At 41.2% G+C, this 20,000-nt stretch overlaps 1 non-coding gene across 1 annotated transcript; it reads left to right on the top strand.

The window, feature by feature from the left end:
- Positions 1 to 7,200: 7,200 nt before the first annotated feature.
- On the top strand, positions 7,201 to 7,274 carry trnat-cgu (transfer RNA threonine (anticodon CGU)). Its single transcript has one exon. It is a non-coding gene; the product is annotated as a tRNA-Thr (tRNA).
- Positions 7,275 to 20,000: the final 12,726 nt, after the last annotated feature.

Here is a 20,000-nt window from a genome sequence, read left to right on the forward strand (position 1 = left end):
CCATTATTGCTGTTCAAAACCCCTCAATTCAACACAATCTGTCTGATCAGACGGAGAAAAGAAGCGTTCCCTCGTTCGGTTGTGAGTGAGCCGGAGACCGCGGAGCCGAGACGTTGATGTGGACGGTGCAGAATGAGGGTTTAGTGGTAAATTGGAGCTATTCGTGTTAGAAAGCGGTGGAAATGTAGGGCCTCGAGGCAGCCAGCGATTTGTAGGTCACATCCATTTGGTGAAAGTGGACATCAATCTTCTGAGTGAGAATGAAGCTTATTTTAGAGGGGTTTAGTGTGTGTGTGTGTGTGTGTGTGTGTGTGTGTGTGGGTGTGTGTGTTTTACTGAGACGCATTACAGTAAAGGAGAAACCTGTTAAAGCAGGAAATCTGGATGAATCTGGATGTGGAGAGAGAGAGAGAGAGAGAGAGAGGGAGAGAGAGAGAAAGAGAGAGGGAGAGGGAGAGAGAGAGAGAGAGAGACAGAAAGAGAGAGGGAGAGGGAGAGAGAGAGGGAGAGGGAGAGGGAGAAAGAGAGGGAGAGAGACAGAGAGAGAGAGAGAGAGAGAGAGAGAGAGCACTCGGCTCAGCTCTGTGTCGAAACAGGAAAATAATCAGAGGTGCAGCAGAGATACAGCAGTGTGACATCACTAAAGTTCATTATCTTCCTTTAACAACAGATCCAGACTTTAAATAATAAAACGTTTCATGATAAATCTGTGATCTGGACAGTGCTGCAAGCGGTCGCTATGGAAACGTGAATATATTACACTGATTCTCTTCAAGCTAGTTTCCACTTTCTAAACTAAACAACAGGTAAAATGTCAGACTGAGTTACTCTGGGGGGGCTTGAAGATGCTTGAAGATGCTACAAAGATTATTTTCTTAGCTGAAAGCATCGCAAGACTATAAATAAATAAAACTGGACATTACTCTGCTGTAGCTGCAGTAGGTGTGACATCATCATGTGATTTAAAGGTCAGTGTCTTGTTCTAAAAAATAGAAGAATAAAATGGTGGAGTTTACCAGCGTGAGGAGGACGGATGGTTTCATGTTGGTCAGGATCTCAGCAATCTGTGGACACACATGAGGTTCAGGTGAGAGAGAGAGAGAGAGAGAGAGAGAGAGAGAGAGACAAAGTGTAAGAGAGACTCTAAAATGATTTGATTGGACAGGTCAGAGGATCAGAGCTGGTCATCACACACTCAGTCCTAATCTCCAGGATGTGGTTCTGTAGATCATGAAGCAGCAAACAGAAGAACATCTCGGCCTTTACAAACAAACCAAAGCCTCCAGCGGCTCTTCCTGTGGAGCTGATAATAAATCCACACAGAGACCAGATTAATGTAAGATGGAGCCCTGATGATGTGAACTTAATGTCCCGAACACAGACAAATTACAAACACGCCGCGAACAACAGCAACACTGTGACTCTCTGACCGCGATTAAAGGAGGAGGTTTATCAATCAGGGGGGAAAAGACGGATGGAGCGCACTCCGATAAAAGTGCTTAAACTTTCTGGAGATGTGGAGCGAGATAACTCTCTCACAACTATTTAATACTTTCTGATCTCACTTTACAGACAGTTGTTTCATGATTAAACACACACACACACACAATACACAGGTGAGAATCATCACGTGTTACCTGCTGCTTCGACCCGCATCCTCTCCGTTCACAGCCGACGCTAGACCACGCCCCCTCCGCCACGTGCGTTTTGTTTTCCTTTTTTGTGAGACGTCTTAGACATGGCTACTGCACTGAAATACACAGTAATAATAAATGTTACTAAATAAGCTGTAGGTCGATTCCTAGCACGGAGTCAATCTGAAATCTGAAATCTATAGATTTATATACAGTATTGTTTTTCACTAGTACGTTTAACATAATAACAAAGACTTATATTTGTATAGAAAAATCAGTGAGCTGGATTTTGACCCTTGGATTGTTGCCATGGAGACGGAGTTCCTCTCAATATTCTTGCTCCGACGGGAACGGGAACGATATATTATATTATTTAAAATAGATTACATTAATAAGTTCAATTTACTTTATATAACTTCTCAGAAGTATAATAGTGTTCAGAGCGTTTCAGCTTTAATAAATAACAAAGTTTTAAACAGTTTTAAACATCTTTTCGATTAAACAGCAATAAATATATTCTGTTAACAATATTAAAAAATAATCACTGTATAATGTGATGTATGTTATAGCACAATATGTGTTCATTATTTGAACAATCACAGACTTGTCATCTTTTATTTCCAAATTATTGCGTGTTTATATATAAAGTTAGACGATTTAAAGGGATTTTTGGATCGTTGGATTGTTGCCATGGTGATGGAGTTCCCTTTTGTACATGAAATATTTTTGTTCCGATGGGAAAAGTAGCCTAACTATAACGATATGTTATTTAAAATAGTCTTTATTAATACGTTTAATTTACTTTATATCACTTTATATAAATATTTCAGAAGTCTAACAGTCTACGATGTTACCACCTTTTCTATAAAATGGCATTGAATATAATTATCTTAACAATATTAAAAATTATCACTGTATTATGTGACGTGATTCAAAGGGATTGTGACCGTTGGATTGTTGCCATGGTGATGGAGTTCCGTTTGCACGCGGGGGAGTTTGTGTTAGCTTAGTCTTTGGTATTTAGCGGTACACAAGTTTCACGCTAACGAAAAATAAGCTGTAACTTTAATTGTATATTTTAGGGTTTTTCTAAAAAAATTACATTTTTTTAAATGAAAAATTATTATTTTTTAAATAAAAAGAATTATTTAATAGCATGTGATGCCATATTTAACATTATATTTTTGCTAGTTTTACTTTTAAAAAAGAATCACAATGTTAGCACTTTCTAAATAAAAATACTCTATTTAAAGTCACCAAATTAAATATCTATCTATCTATCTATCTATCTATCTATCTATCTATCTATCTATCTATCTATCTATCTATCTATCTATCTATCTATCTATCTATCTATCTTACACCTGTTATGTTTATAATATAATCACCTTCATCATGATTTCTTTTTGAAGACAGCAGATAAACGTAAGGTTTTAAGAGCTGTTGCTATGGAGATGGAGCTCAGTTTGCACAGGAGAGATATTTGTGGTAATATTTACACCACCAGGCTGTGATGCATGACCTCTTAGAGAGCCTGCAAGGTTGTTCTGTGTGTGTGTGTGTGTGTGTGTGTGTGTGTATGCTGAAACATACTGCAGCTCTCCAGCTGGACTCCTCACTTTCACAAACACAGCACAGGAGAGAGAGAGAGAGAGAGAGATACAGAGAGAGAGAGAGAGAGAGAGAGAGAGAGAGAGAGATAGATAGATAGATAGATAGATAGATAGATAGAAAAAGAGAGAGAGAAACAGAAAGAGAGAGAGAGAGATAGATCGAACAGTCGCGACCTTCTCTGATTGTGTCATATTTTTAAAGCCTACTTTTAAAATAATCAGTCCCACATTCACTTGCTAACGATTTATATTTTGTAAAGCGAAAGGAGAAATAATGTCTGCAATTAAAACGTTCAAGCACAAGAATTTATGAAAAAAACAAAAAGAAACCATTTGGTGAGAGAATTCTTTCAGAGATCATTAGGGATCATTATTCTTTCACTCCGTCACACACAATTATCACTAAGTGCCTTTTAGAAGGCCATTTCTCCGACTTTGATGATGATGTTTTCGAGCACTTGAGTAAATTAGGAAAAGTGTTAAGAGCCAGAGGCAGATGCATGGAGAACCTGAAGCCTGGAGTGTTTTCCTGCTCTGGCACTCCACATTCAACTAATCAGCAGATTCCTGGGTTGAAGCTGGTGTGTTAGTTCAGGAAAAAAATACACAAATATCTGCAGGTGGATGGAAACGTTCTCTGTGAATCAGTAAGAGGAGGCCCGGGTGATGGTTCTAAAGTGTTCGTGATGTCTGTGTGTGAGTTAGAGAGGCAGAGAAAACAACTGAAATTATAGTTGTGAGTGTGTTTTGACTCAAAATGCTAACTCATGCGGAAATGTATCAGATATAACAATGATGATAAACACATTCATTTTAACAGTTAATGTTGTTGAGAAGTTTTACAATCCTGGAGCTTTTCTTCGTGTTTGTTTTGTTTTGAAGGATTCAGACTCCATTGATGAGTCTACTGGGATCATTGTAGATGGACATCTTGCAATAGATGAGCTCCAGAACCTGCAGGACCATAAGCACTTCTTGTTTTTTTTGTATTTAGAGTATCCCAAAAATCCTCTGTTGAGTTGAGGATTCATCCAAAATATAGATGTTTCATTCTAAAACCAGTTCAGAAATGTGCTACTGTTGAGTGGTTCTTCTTGTACATCCCATTTTCTTGCTATATGGTGTACAATGGACCACCATGAGATGTTTACTGTTTCCCTCAATATCTTTCCAGGGACCGTGTTGCACTGTAATGTGTACTTTTGAAATGTTTGTCATGCTATGTCACATTATTATACTGCTAACACACACTGACATGTAATTTATCTTCTATTTGTATTTCTAATAACATTCATTGGTATATTTTTTATGCTAAGAAGCTATATGTCGCACTTTAAAGTGATATGTTAACCTGATGCCATCTTTTTAAGCCAACTGGTTTGCACGGTTTTATCACAGAACTCTAATTTTGCCGTATGATTTAGTATTTCGTAGCTTTTTTAAGATAATAAAAAAAATTGCATACAATTAAACGATGATTAACTGATTTTTTAATTTGGTAATTGTCACTGATGTTACCGATGGCAACAAATAAAAACAAAAGATGATCTGCTTCTTTCACATGAATTTTCTATCTCTGCTTTTTTTTGTGTAGTAGGCAGTGGTTCATACCAGTGGTTCTGGGGCTCCTCAGGGGTCCGAGTTATTACATCAAGGTAGTAGCAGCTCTGGACCTTATGGTTGCTTCAATATTTCATTGTCAGATCCACTGTTTCAATCACTGCATCTCTCCCTGCACACTTCTTATTCCTGTTGCACATTATTTATGTCTTTTAAGAAGATTATTCGGTCCGGTTAAACTGCAGAATTACTCGGTGAAGCCGTACACAGAGAGGATTACGGCGAGAATACTGCAACAATCCGGTAGAGACGTGAGTGTGGAGAATCCATCGGATGGAGTGGAAATCCCTGAAGACGCTCCTTATTATAGAGCATAAAAGACATTTGTGGTGTGATGAAGAGCGTTTAGAGTTAACAACACAAAATGGCACTGATTCCCCAAGAGCTTTCTCTCCTCTTCTTCTTCTTTTGGCTTTTCCCTTCAGGGGTCGCCACAGCGAATCATCTCTCTCCACCTCTCCCTATCTTCTGCATCCTCAACACTTGCACCCACTAGCTTCATATCCTCATTTATTACATCCATATACCTCCTCTCTCTAGCAGTTTAAAGGAATAAATCTGAGCTCTGAACAGGAACAGAACTCTGCTTTTTACCTCTCCAGGCTTATTGACCTGATACAAGTAGATTTCTGTCCATTAAAGCTAATGAAACGACAGGGGCAGAAGTGAGAGCCGCGCTGTTTACGGGCTTTTTGCATTGTCAGGTGTTCTGCAGAACAACAGCTTCCTCACCGGACAGTGTGAGAGATTCGGACCAGAAGGTCAGTGAAGGTAGGGACGCTACAGAGGTTCCAGGGAACAGATGCTCTTGTGGCTGAAAAACAGGCAGGAAAAATCATCCGCTTTCTCTCTTTCTCATTTTCTCCTCTGCAGGACTTTTAAACGTAGCATCAACACGAATTACTGCCATTTATACTGATCACAGAATTCTCTAATCTGATTGGTGTTGAGTCGTTTCCTGAACAAGACGGAGTTTCCTAGTTCCTGCGACTCACAGGGACTTGTACAGCAGATGCTTCACATCATTTCCTTTAAGTCTTACAGTGAACAGGTTTTAAAACCAAGTGTCATTATTGAGCAACCAAAACATCTACATGTTGCTCTCCTGAATCTTTAATTAAGGAGATGCTTATCAAATATTTATTACAGAAGATGCGGTGTCTGTGATTTGAGGTGACGCTGTAACATAAAAAACATGAGGAGTTTTCACTGGTGAGAGACTCCTTCCGTACCTGAAAACTTCACCAGTGATTATATGATTCAGGCTTGGACATGAAATCCTCTTGTCCCATGTGTCCAGACCACTGATTTGTCTGTTCCAGTGTGTATGAGTGTGTGTGTGTTGTGCTCTGGTGTGTTTATGTGTGTGTATGTTGTGCCATAGTGTGTGTGTTTTTTCTATTTGCTTCAAAGCACCATTGTGGCATCTGGCAGGGTGAAGGACAGCGACTCCTGTGAGATTTTACATCAATATTTCAGAAACCTGTAATGGGTTCATGGCTGCTCTGAGGTCAGTGCTTAAAAAGAAGAAGCGCGTCTCTCTCTCTCTCACTCTCTCTCTCTCTCTCTCTCTCTCTCTCTCTGTGTGATGATATCTCTCTCTCCCTTCCAAAGGGATCACAGTGAAGATTCTATTCAGGTGCAGTCTGGCCAGCAGCGCTGCATTGGTGGAGCTGGTGCATGATGGGATTGGCTTCAGTGTGATCTGTAATTTAAAACCCTCCTTTTGCTCCCACTGCTCCCTCTCCATGTGCCACCTGCAGTTCTCTGAAGCAGACAGGAACTCACATTGTTTTGCCAAGTTCTCATCCTGTGAAGAGAGCAGTTAAGCACCGCAGGATTACAGCAACAAGCCTGTCATTTTAATTAAAAAGTCTCATTCGATTCGTGGACCAGGAGGAGACTCCGTGATTATTGTGTTCTCTCTAGGTTCTAAGATGGACTTTTTGCAGCGTTTGCTTGCTTTAGTTATACATGCAAGGCAGTAGAGTATGAAGCTATAATTTTGCAGCTCCACTATTGTCAGAAAATGAATCAACACTTTAAAGAAGGTGGGTTTACTCGAGTGGTGCTTAAAGCTCAAAGGGATCTTCATACGGAGAACCTGGTTTTTGGTTTTGTAAACAAACATCAGTGTTTTAAATGTGATGTGAGCATCTAGAGGAAGCTAGAGGAAGGAACACAGTCATGATGTTAAAGACAAGACATGCAACTTCCTTCTTGTTCAGGACCAGGACCAGAACCTGAAAGTTCAACACAGGACATTTCATGTGCTTGAACTCTCGTCAGCAGTAAATATCATCTGCATGGAGATCCAGCTCAGTTTATCATGTGGCACTGTGGCTTAGTTGGTTAAAGCGCCTGTCTCGTAAACAGGAGATCCTGGGTTCAAATCCCAGCAGTGCCTTACTTGCCTCTTGGTGTAGAAGCAATCCCTTTGTGGTTAACACTTTGGGTTGTGGATTATGGCCCCAGCTGTTGTCCCCTGATCATAGGCCCTTAACTCTCACTGCTCCAGGAATGCTGTATCATGGCAGGCCCTGAGCCCTGAGCTCTGACCCCAACTTCCAAATGAAAGAATTTCACTGTTCTGTAATGTATATGTGAGGAATAAAGGCTTCTATTCAGCCTTTTGCTTTTATTCTGATTTTATTCAGCCTGTGTCCAATAAGCTCTCGTCTGGAGGAAATGATGTGTCTCTGATCCCCAAGGAAATCCAAGCACATATATCTGTACATTCTCACCTTCCTGAAACCCACCTCTCAATCTCTCTCTGTTTTTCGTCTACTGGATTCAGCTTTCAATCATTCAGGCTTTGATTTTCTATATATAAAATAATATGAAGCTTTCATACTTCTGCAACATTGCACCTGTTACAATTATTTGTTTTTGTTTGTAGTGATGTTTTGTCATACACGGGACTGGAGTATTGATTTGAAGCTTCTTTAATAATATCATCATTACACGTATAGATTTTACATTCTATGAATAAATATTGAAAACTGAATGAAAGAATATTTTACACTTCCACAGTGAAATAAAATGATGCTTATACTTGCTCACGGTATTGAATTTTTACACAAGCATAACACCAAGGACTCTAGAGCCCTAGAAGTCTAGAAACCAAACCGAGCAAATTGGACAAATCAGTGGACAAGTCAGTGGACAGTAGTGGATTTCAAGTCTTTTTATTGATAATTTTCCAGCAATTAAGTAAAAAAATAGAAAAACATAAACATCGATTATTGCCTTTTTCGCAAAACCTACATTTTATCTATTTTACACACAATGACCACAGTGTGATCTGGTTGTCAGGAGAAAGCTTTTAACTACATAGTGTGCATGGGAGACAGGCGATTGCTTTATAATCAGAAAGACTTGAATATGTGGGAACACTCAAGAAACCAAGCAAAACTGAAAAAAAAAACCCCAAATAAGTCAAGTGTAAAGCCATTGTAAAGCTACTATCTGCAATTCCCCCTCCAAGCTGCCAGAGGGAGCTCTCACCAGTGTACAGTGGAACCTCGGCATACGCATGCCTTCCCTTACGAATTTTTGCCTGAAATTTTGTAAGAAATTTGAATGTGAAGCATTTTCGGCATATGAACGAACTGGACCGAATGCTGGCTAAGTTGTGTGTACGTCCGGGAGCCGTTCAAAACTTGTTAGCGTCAGTGGAAAGCCAAGCAAAGCGAGTTTACAGATTTTATGAACTGTTTTTCTGTCAGAAAAAGGTGTTTGGAAAGAGTCAACCCATGATACCAACACTGCCTTCGGAATTCGTTCAAAAGCGAGGTAATTTTTTTTTTGTTGACAGATTGGTGCTGTGCGTGGTCTGTTCTATTTTTAGCCCAAGCTTAGTGGCATGACTTCCTGTGAGGACCCTTGACGTGGAATGCTGACGGGTTATCTGCATTTACATTATTTCTAATGGGAAAATTCGTTTCGCAATACACATTTTCACCTTCAGAGCAAATTAAACTCGTGTGCCGAGGTTCCACCGGGTTATGGCACCTACTTCTGGGTCACTTTTTGGTTATTATATATATTAAACCACGCTCAAATCAATAAACATTGTGAAGTATTGTTAGTTCCTGTTCTCTTGCCATTGCCATTGTTCATTTGTGTGTTTGACCTTTGTGTTTATTTGGATTATGATTCTGTGTTTTCGCCCTGCCTGCCATTTTGGATCGTTTGCCTGTGATTTGTTTAAGAAACTCCTATGCTTATGGATACTATGCCTCCGACTCCATGTTACAGCTATCCTCACATAAGGAGCGAGAACTGATCCAGTTCCTAATTTAATTCTACAAATTTATTTTGAAGTTCGTATAAATGCAGCAGATCAGCTTTTACAGTACTGCAGATGTGTGTGTGTGTGTGTGTGTTATGTATCTGCTCATAACTGAAACCACTGCTGGCTGCCCAAACAAGAAAAATAATCTACTTTGAGCCCACTGAAGCAAGCAGCTTTTATGATTTAAACTATTGAAGACTTGCAGCGGTCCTGTGTGTAACAGCGGCGTCTAGCTCCATTTATCGGTTTCCTGATCTAACACACAGAGATTCTGCTGTTCTGCCCTTTAAATTAAATCAACTCACAGCTTCAGGAATTTCAGCTTGTACACATACTGACACTCGGTGTAGTGTGTGTGTATATATATGGATGAAAGTGATAGTTATTGATTATTTAAAAGAGAACTGATCAAGTTGCCATTGGATTTGATTTTAATATTGTAAAAATATTTATGTAATATCAAGGTATCAGCATTACCAATTTTTTATTTGTATATAATTTAAAAAATATATTTATTTAATTAAATTATTATTCATTAAAATATTCAAGATCAATTTTAAAGAGAATAAACACACCCTGTTGCATATATATATATGATGATATATTGTCTCCATTAACACTAATGACCACATTTCCTCTTTATAACATTTATCTTGGATTCAAATCACGCCATATGTTGCACACATACTGTATGTCACGTAATAAAAACAAATTTTTATCGCCATTGTGGTCTAGTTTAATATTCTCTAACACAATATTGCACAAAATCCATTTGTCTTTCACAACATAATATTTTCTACCAATGATCCAAACATCCTTGCTCTGTGAGGACAGTCTGGCACAAGTGTGCAACGAATTTATTAGCATAAAGTAACCACAACAAAGTAACTCCAAGGCTAACAAAACAAAACAAAACAGCAGACAAGAACACGCACCAGGGAGCCACTGAGCTAATAAACAGCTCAAAGAGCCTCAGATGAAATGGCGAGTGATAACAAAAGGAACATAAAACTCGGCAAGGTGGGATGAGTAAAACACAAACACAACATGGCATTAGTATTCAGGGGAAGTGGAGCATGACTGCATGCTACTGTGTGTTACTGCATCATTTATCCAAATTCAGTTCCAGCTCCAGTCTTACGTCAGCATCCTGCTTCACCGAGGTCAAAAAATGGAACAAAATGTCTTCAGAATGGTGGAGGACTTCATAGAGAACATGGCTGAAGGATGCTGTCCTCTAGTTATCTCTACTACTCACTTCTCAGGTCCAGTTTGGTGTAGACAGGTGTTCCAGTGCAGTGGTTGAGGCAGAGGGTTACAGCGTTTCACACTGACCACATGGTAGTTGATCCTGAGATAGAGAACATCAAGATCACCTCAGCCTGTTCTCCTCATCACACCACAGCTACCAATTGGAGAGGGTCAAGACTAACACATCATTCCTCCAAGACACATGAAACCAGACAAGCACAATCTTCCACATACCTGAGCTTACAGATGATTGGCTAGTGTTGTTGTGGCTCACAGGAGAAGGAGAGTATGCCATCGTTTCCAACCTGAGAGTATGGATCCTTCATCTCCTGGCTGTAGAAGTCTGTGGTGTTTTTAACTTGGTGATTTGGGATTGATGGGATCACTGGGATTCAGCAGTTATCAAAGGGAGAAGCTCCAGTTCAACACCTTTTAAGAAGTTCTGAAGTTGTAAACCACAAGCCATGCAGTCCATGGATTTGGTGAAGGGGATATTTTGTTCAGCATTAGAAGTTAAATATTTTCTCTGAGGTCATCAGAAGCTTGTCCAGGAAACAACAGCTAGCAAGATACTGTACCAATCTTCAAGACTTCCTCCAGGTGCTGATCCATGAATCAACCAGATACTCCAGAGTCAGCTTGATCTAATACACTTTAATGTGGAGTTTTGGTGTAGAATGGACTGGTCAGAACTCCACACCTTGGACAAAACTGACCTCCTCAGTATTTCCTCAGTCTTTGTCAGGTGTTATCCCGGTCCTTCCACCTCCAAGACTGGGGCAACTACAGTATAGAGCTTATCTGATGAGGATACGGTACGTACGATTGCTCCTCTGATGCAGCGCGGATTAAAGGTGATGAATTCATCCAAAGATGGGAAGTTATCCCTGCAGTGTGAAATCATTCCTGTGGAAACAGAGCTCACATCCTGCAGGTGATTTATTCCTCATATTCATCCTCGGGAGCTGCTCACTATAGTCGCTGTGTTCCTCTGAGTGATCAAAAAGGGCTTTAAAGGAGGCTGTAAACTGTACGACAGGACCGTCCTGCCTCACTCAGCCCACTTCCAACATAAAATCACAGGATCAAGAAGATTTACTGAGCATCGCTGAGAAATAGAGCTGAATATATAGTAAGCGGTGTGGAATGAAGACCTTTGTCTGTCAAATGGTTTATAAACGTATCACTCAGGCTTCAGGGGCAGTAATTACAAACCCCATAAACATAAGCATGAAGCATATTTTGGACAAACGTTACTGCAGAGTTTCATACAGTTCTTGATGCTTTCCTGCTCTTCTCCTATCAGCAGTCTTTTATTGCTCCTGTGATCAGCTGCCAGCTGGGAACAATCGAGGTGGAAAGTGACACTAATTTCCTTCCAGCTGTGAGGGTTTGTTCATGGTTTTGCTTCAGGCCATGTGCACTTGTTGATGCTCTGATCTCTGATCCCGTGTGCTTACTGTGTGAGAGAGGAAATACGATGGAGATAACAGGAACCAGTACTGTCATGAACATAACGTTTCCAAAATCTGCCTCTCCGTTTAACTGCATGCTTCAGTTCATCCTTCTGTATATACAGCTATCTTTCTGTCAATCTGTTTGCCTCTCCATCCATCTGTCCGCTTGACTATAATCTGAACACACAATTTAATGCATCATTAATCTCTAATCTATTTAATCTGCTCATTTTGTTTCTGCTACGTTTCACCGATCTCAAATAATGTGAAATGAAAACGGCGATCTCCGAGCTGTTTCTGATTAATGAGCCGTCTGTCTATCAAACTTCCTGCAGGTCGTTAGCTGACCGACCGGCCGCCTTTTTTATTGATTTGCGTTCTGTTTAAACAGGAGACAGATTAGCAACATCACAGCAGCCGCAGCAGGAGGAGGCGACGGAGCGACTCCATTATTTTCTTTTTAATAAAATGTGAAATGAAACACGTGAGCGTACGTGGATACAGTAAGCAGCAGCACATACTGAACACGTCAGGTGTAGAAACAGGACAAGAGGTGTGTTTATTATCGTGTAATAATAACAGCAGGAAATACAGGGTGCTGGATTACAGAGAGAACAAACTCTGTGTCTTTAACATTCAGGAGAGACAGCAGAGGACGAGATGGAGAAACCCCGAGGGAGCTCGAGCGGAGTGGAGTGCACTTAACTGCTGCAGAAATAATAATTATCTCACTATGAAACGCTTATTTATTCAGCGTGACAGGAGGATTCTCTCCGTTTCACGCCGGTGTGTGTAAATACAGTAAGATGTGTCCTTACCGCGTCTCTGCAGACGATACAGGAAATCACACACTCAGCACTACAGAAGGAGAACTGCTCACTTTACTCTTCAGACCTCAGGAGCTACTCTTTCACACCTGTGCTAAAACCATTGCAGGAGGAGAAAGCATGTTTTAGGTGTTCCACATCAATCCCCACATCAATCCATCACGTGGATCCTGATACTAAACCACGCCCTAGAGTGTTTGTTTCAGTAAATCAGGAGGCTCCGCCTTTTCATATTTAGATATAATGATGATGACAGTCCTGTCTGAAGCGCACCTGAAGCAGTACAGTACTGAAACACAGCACAAAGAAACTCTACTGTAGAAAAATGCATGCTGGGAAACTGGATCTCTCTCTCTCTGTCTCTCTTACTCTTTCTCTCTCTCTCTCTCTCTCTCTCCCCTCATTCTCTCTTATCGAGTAAATCTAATCCGTCACCCGATCCTGTTTCTGCTCTTCCTTCCTCTCTGTTGCTGCCACTCATCCTCCTCGCTCTCGTTATCTCTGGTTTTCTTTTCTCCGTGTCTCTCCGAGGCGTCGGCGAGATCGGACCTGCCATCGACTCTCCAGCGTTAATCCATAAACACTGCTCTGCTCTGTTTATTCCTGAGCTCGTGCTGTAAATTGGATGAAATGGAGAGTCTTTGTGAAGTAAAAGCTGTAATTACAGTGCAGACAGACAGGATAAAGACAGAGAGACTCCTCCATTATGTACATTTTATATCTCACGTCTCTGATACTCGATTCAGCCGGCGATCTTTCCACAGTCCTCCGCTCTGAACCTGTAATAACGCCGCTTTACTATTCACCGTGCTTCTAGATCTTTCTACAGAACAAAGTGTAAATTCCAAGTAAAAGTGTAACTGAATCTCAAACCATTGCAGCTAAAATGATCAATCTGTTCTGTAAATCTATAATCTAGCCCTAATTTACCTCAATAAATAGAATTAATCTGATATCTGTGACCCAGGCCTTGCTTCTGTCCTGAAAACCGTCCACTGTGCATCCTGCTTTAGATCTTTATTCTGTTTAATTGAACTGTAATTATATTTAATTGAGTAGAGCAGAGCATTGTGGGAAAATGACAAGGCTCTTAATGAAGCTCAAACGGAGCAGAAATCTATTCTGAATGTTTTAATTACATTTATAGACATAATTCAAGCAATTAAAACTCTCACACGCTCACTTTCTATTCACAGACTGGAAATAATTGTCATGAACTGCATGTAGGTGGAGACTCTCATTCGCTACCTGCTCATTCTCCTTGACTCCGCCCCTGCCTCAGCAATGCTTCTCAGCACGGTGTCACTTCCTGCTAAAAAACGGCCGTAGTGTAAAACTATAAAGCTTTATCATGCTGAATTTATGCCTCTATGTCATTGACCTCATATCACTAAATTCTACTCCTCTTTTCGCTGTTCTCATATTTCTCATCTTCTACAGGCATCAGCATCGTGTTTTTATCCAACACAAGGTTTATCTCCTTTTTAGTCCTGATCTGCCGCTGTGTATGTGTATTTCATAGATTAGGAAATTCATAGATATTTCTAACATATTAAAGATGTGTACAAAATTGTTGGTACCCTTCCATTAAAGAAAGAAAATGCTCAATGGTCACTGAAATAACGTGAAAATGGCAAAAGTAATAATAAGTAATGAATTTTTCAGTAAATTTCGGACAAGTATTTTGTCCCACGCAGAGTTTTGTTTTGTTTTGTTTTGTTTTGTTTTGTTTTGTTTTGTTTTGTTTTGTTTTGTTTTGTTTTGTTTTGTTTTGTTTTGTATTTTAATGCTTCTGTTGAACAACAATTTAACAGCAATGTCTGATTTTCATTAGTCAATTTTCAGAAAATGTTTATTTATTAATACTTTTGTCAGTTTAAAGTTATTTCAGTGACCATTCTGGGATTGATCTTTCTTTAATGGAAGGGTACCAACAATTTTGTCCTTGTTTATAAATTCTTTATTCATTATCACCTCAATGTGCTGATGGTTTATTTATTTATTAATTTACGTATGTAATCCTGGAGTGCTTTTCATTATTCATTGCTGTTTTTAAAGGAACAAAGGAACAAAAAACACATAATCTTTTTTTTATATAATGCTGAATGAGAAAGAACAAGTGAAATGGTGAAGAAGAGCAGAGAGAGAAGAAGAGAGGAAGTGCTGACAGTAATAGAAAGACCTCAGGGATCGGCGATGATGTGTAAAAACTCCTCAGTGACTCTCCTCAGTGAAAAAAAAAAAACATTTTACTCCTTTTCTTCTGCTGACGTTTCTGTCGTTCCTCAGCGTCGCTTCTTCTGTCAGGACGATCGCAGGCTGAACACATCAACGCTTCGTGAGAGAACACACTGTCAAAGTCACGGTTAACGTCTCCCTAAAGACAAGAGAGAGAGAGAGAAAGAGAGAGAGAGAGAAAGAGAGAGAGATACTGAAATGGGGTTATCTAAGACGTTTTCTCTCTGAGGCCCAGCCACATTTGCAAAGATGTTTCTAAAAATGTAGAAATGTGAAATGTTCTCATCTAGAGAGAGAGAGAGAGAGAGAGAGAGAGAGCAAAAATAGAAAATAGAGAGGGGGGGGCAAAATTGAGAGAGAGAGAGAGAGAGAGAGAGAGAGAGAGAGAGAGAGAAAATTCTCTCTCTCTCTCTCTCTCTCTCTCTCTCTCTCCTTGTCTCTCTCTCTCTCTGTCTCTCTCTCACTTTCTCTCTCTCTGTCTCTCTCTCTCTCCTTGTCTCTCTCTCTCTCTCTGTCTCTCTCTCTTTCTCTCTGTCTCTCTCTCTCTCTCTCTCTCTCACTTTCTCTCTCTCTCTCTCTCTCTCTCTCTCTCACTTTCTCTCTCTCTCACTTTCTCTCTCTCTCTCTCTCTCTCTCTCTCTTTCTGTCCCTGATTTCCTGTAAGAAGGCTCTGACACTCCTCTTTAAAAGCCTCCACATTGGCCTCAGCATTTCTTTTTAAAAAATCTGAGAAGCTGAATATGTCTCAGGCTGACCTGAATGCAGCTGTGCTAATGGTTTAAACCACAGTGGATTCAGTGTGTGTGTGTGTGTGTGTGTGTGTGTGTGTGTGTGTGTGTGTGTGTGATTGTGAATGTTACGCACACAATAAAAACACCAATAAGTGTGCAGGACACTAAAAGGTGACGTTGAGGCGGTTCACACTTCTCTTCATCTCGAGGCTTTTCCCCTCGGCCTCAGCGATATCGATCCTGAACCAGCAGCCGCGTGCTATGACACCGATACGTTCTGTGAGCTTAGCGCTTCTCTGGGTTTATGATGGACCGCGTCGGCGTGTGGCATTTTTACGACTCGGAGGCGAGCTAAAGAAAATAAATGACGCGGCCGCTAAACGCTCGCTGGAACTTTCCGAGGCTGACTGACAAATCCATCTTCACTAAACTCCACGTTCTCAGAGATGCAGCTCGCTCCGTTTGTCCTCTGAAGCCGTCCGGGTCGCCTCTCTCCGTCTTCTGGGTGTTCGCTCTGAATCTGTTCATCTGTCCCGACTAATCCCATAACGCTGAGAGATCTGATTAATCTGAGGAGAGATCCCAGGAACTAATCCAGGACTAAAGCTCCAGAGCGTCACGTCACACTTCCTGTGAGAAATAAAGCGTCTCTTGCTCCTTTCTTCTTCTGTTGGTATTGTGGAATATTCGAGCCGCTGGAGCTCGGCTTGGTTCAGCTGATCAGAATCAGAAGATGAGGAGATTAGTGATGGCTGAAGCTCTGGAGGTGAAGAGACTCTGCACAGAGTGTTTAGAGTAAGAGGATTTCTGAGCTTTGTGAAAAAGGCCCAGCAGAACGGAGTGGAGCTTTAAACCCAACATAATGGAGGGATTTGTCGAGCCTGCTTCCAGGTGGAGAAACATTTCCAGCTCTTCTAGTTTTCAACACTGTGATGTGTGGCTGAAAAAAAAAACATCATACAGCTCTGAAAAAGAGGAAAAGCTTCAGGACTCGACTCTCACTTCCTGCTTCCTGTTTGATTTCAGACCCAAACCTAATTAGTGCGATTATTTTTGATAATGATTTATTTTATCTCTTACATTCACACACATTTCTCTTGAGTACCTTTTACAAACAAGTTTAACTTTAGATCTCAGAAATAATCCTCCACCCTGAAATTCTCATGACTTTAGTCTTAGTAACAAATTCACGTGACAATAAATTCTACACGTGTCTCGTCTTCATGTAGCCGCAGTCGATGGAGCTGTCAGTGCTGAAGACAACGAGGAGTGAGCGTGCATTCATTATGATAGAAACACACACACACACACAGGTGATTTGAATTCAGCTCAGGCTCTGTTGCCCTGATCTGTCCTCATGATTGACGTGTCCCTTCAACTAAACTTCATTAATTACCAGCAGAACGATGGATAAATGTTTTTTGGTTGCCGTAGTAACGCCAGATCATACACAGTTGTGATGAATGAGGGTAGTTTTGTTTCACTGAAGTTTCAGTTCCAGTAAACTCAAACTCCGCTGGTTGGATCACTTAATGATTGAATTAATTTTGTTCACTTTATTTGTGTGAACTGAATCATTTTGGCTCTTGATTCAGTGAGTCGACTCCTTTGGGGATCGACTCCTAGTACCTTTATTTTGAATCGGACACAAGATGGTCACCTGGCTGACATGCAGGAAAGATCATCATCACCACCACCACCACCACCATCTTCATCATTATAACCATCATCATCATCATCAACACCATCATCATCATCACCATGCTCTGGGTGACTGTGGGTCCAGGGCCAATCCTAGAAACACTGAGCACAAGGCCAGGGGTGTAAATTTACCACACATAAGACACCAGTCCATTTCAGGGCTCCATGCAGGACACACACACACCCACACACACACACACACAGACAGACAGACACACACACCCACATACACACACACACAGAGGGAGGATCCCTGAGGAAACCCACACAAACACAGTGAGACCATGTGAGACTCCACACAGAGCTGAGCTCAGGATGGAACCCTGGACCCTGGAGCTGTGAGGTAAAAGCTGTGAAAGTTTACTGCATCAAACAGCTTCTCTACATGCTACAGGAAGTGATGTAACACACGCCAGAGTGAGCTTCACAACACAGACCAACTCACTGATCATCAAATTAGCAGCCAATTATTCTTATTGGTTTTCTCCGCCCTACAATGAAGCCCATATTTCCAACATAAACAGATCCCACATTAAATACATCAGAATCTAATTGTGGAGCATCGAGTAATTCCATTAAAACCATTCAGGAGTTAAAAGAGTGGTCCCAAAACGACAGCTATTTACAGACAGCAGGTGGAACTAGCTGAGGAGAATGTGATTATCTGTGGAACTGATTCAGTCTCCGCCTTTTTAATCACAGCTCTCTGCTGTTCCTTTATTATACACATTCCACATGACTCCAATCATTTAATCACATCAGCAACATCTGGCTGCAGGAGCAGGGTGTGTTATCATCAGGAGACATGAAACCTTCAGTCTTCTTCTCAGAGGGGTTTCAGCTCCAGAACATCAGTGCAGAGCGCTCAGGGTTCATTCAGCTGGAGAGACCTTTAGAAATCACATCATCAGCTCAGACTTTAACCCTAATCACTGTGTTTACTCAGACTCCGCCTCCTACACTGCCTTCTACTCTGCCTCCTACACTGCCTTCTTCTCAAACTCTGCCTCCTACATTGCCTTCTTCTCAGACTCCGCCTCCTACACTGCCTTCTTCTCAGACTCTGTCTCCTACATTGCCTTCTTCTCAGACTCCGCCTCCTACACTGCCTTCTTCTCAGACTCTGCCTCCTACATTGCCTTCTTCTCAGACTCCGCCTCCTACACTGCCTTCTTCTCAGACTCCGCCTCCTACACTGCCTTCTTCTCAAACTCTGACTCCTACACTGCCTTCTTCTCAAACGCCGCCTCCTACACTGCATTTTTCTCAGACTCCACCTCCTACACTGATTGTTTTCTCAGACTCTGCCTCCTACACTACATTTTTCTCAGACTCCGCCTCCTACACTGCCTTCTTCTCAAACGCCGCCTCCTACACTGCATTTTTCTCAGACTCCACCTCCTACACTGCCTTCTTCTCAAACGCCGCCTCCTACACTGCATTTTTCTCAGACTCCACCTCCTACACTGATTGTTTTCTCAGACTCTGCCTCCTACACTGCATTTTTCTCAGTCTCCGCCTCCTACACTGCATTTTTCTCAGTCTCCGCCTCCTCCACTGCCTTTTTCTTAGACTCTGCCTCCTACACTGCCTTTTTCTCAGACCCTGCCTCCTACTCTTATATTTTTCTCAGACTCCACCACCTGCACTGGCTTCTTCTCAGACTCTGCCTCCTCCACTGCATTTTTCTCAGACTCCGCCTCCTGTACTGCTGTTTTCCCAGACCCTGCCCCTTCACTGCTGTTTCCTTAGACTCTGCCTCCTCCACCAATTTTTTCTCAGACTCTGCCCCTCCACTGCCTTTTTGTCAGACTCCGCCCTCTCCATTGCTGTTTTCTCTGCCCGCTTTTTTCAGACTCTGCCTCCTCCACTGCAATTTTCTCAGGCTTCACCTCCTCCACTGCTGTTTTCCCAGACCCCGCCCCTTCACTGCTGTCGAGCCGTCGAGCTGTGAATGCACACTGTATATCAGCAGGTGTGTGTGTGTGTTGTGTGTGTGTGTGTGGACAGTCTCCATTTTTTCTAGTTCACTATTAAATATTTAATTCTTTGTACTGACATTTAGAAGAGCAATTAACTTTTAAAGCCACTGGATATCAAATGTTTTTTTCCTTTTTCTTCTGTGGTTATTTATCACTCTGGAACTTTTAAAAACTTATAAAAATGTATTTTTTTTAGACCTGCTGAAAGTTCGGGAGCAGAGGTCAGGGGTTAATTTCGTTTCTCAGGTTGGGGTTTGCTGAAACTGTTGGTGTTCTGTCGAATCCAGAAAACCTTTGAGATGAGGAAAAGTGAGTTTGTGGAACCTCATTGGATTCAGATATTCTTCCCATGACTCCTCAGTGATCTGTCAGGTAGTTTTCTGTCTTCTAAAGTTTATGACCATGTCCTTGGTCTTACTGATGAAGTTCAGTGAAAAGTTATTATCCAGGCACCGCTGAGATCGATCCTCCTCCTGCTTTAAAGGATGTGTAGCTCTGTACAGATGGTCATTACATCATAATGACATAATGACTTTAAATCGTTTTGGGCTCAATTTAGTGCATCACGGCTGAAAGCATCTTTTACGGCAGACGCCTGAAGTGCTGCTAGTTTCTTCAGAGAGAGACAGGGAGCTGTTCTTGAAGAGCT

The sequence above is a fragment of the Hemibagrus wyckioides genome, linkage group LG04, assembly GCF_019097595.1.
Source record: "Hemibagrus wyckioides isolate EC202008001 linkage group LG04, SWU_Hwy_1.0, whole genome shotgun sequence".
In the NCBI taxonomy this organism is placed as follows: domain Eukaryota; kingdom Metazoa; phylum Chordata; class Actinopteri; order Siluriformes; family Bagridae; genus Hemibagrus; species Hemibagrus wyckioides.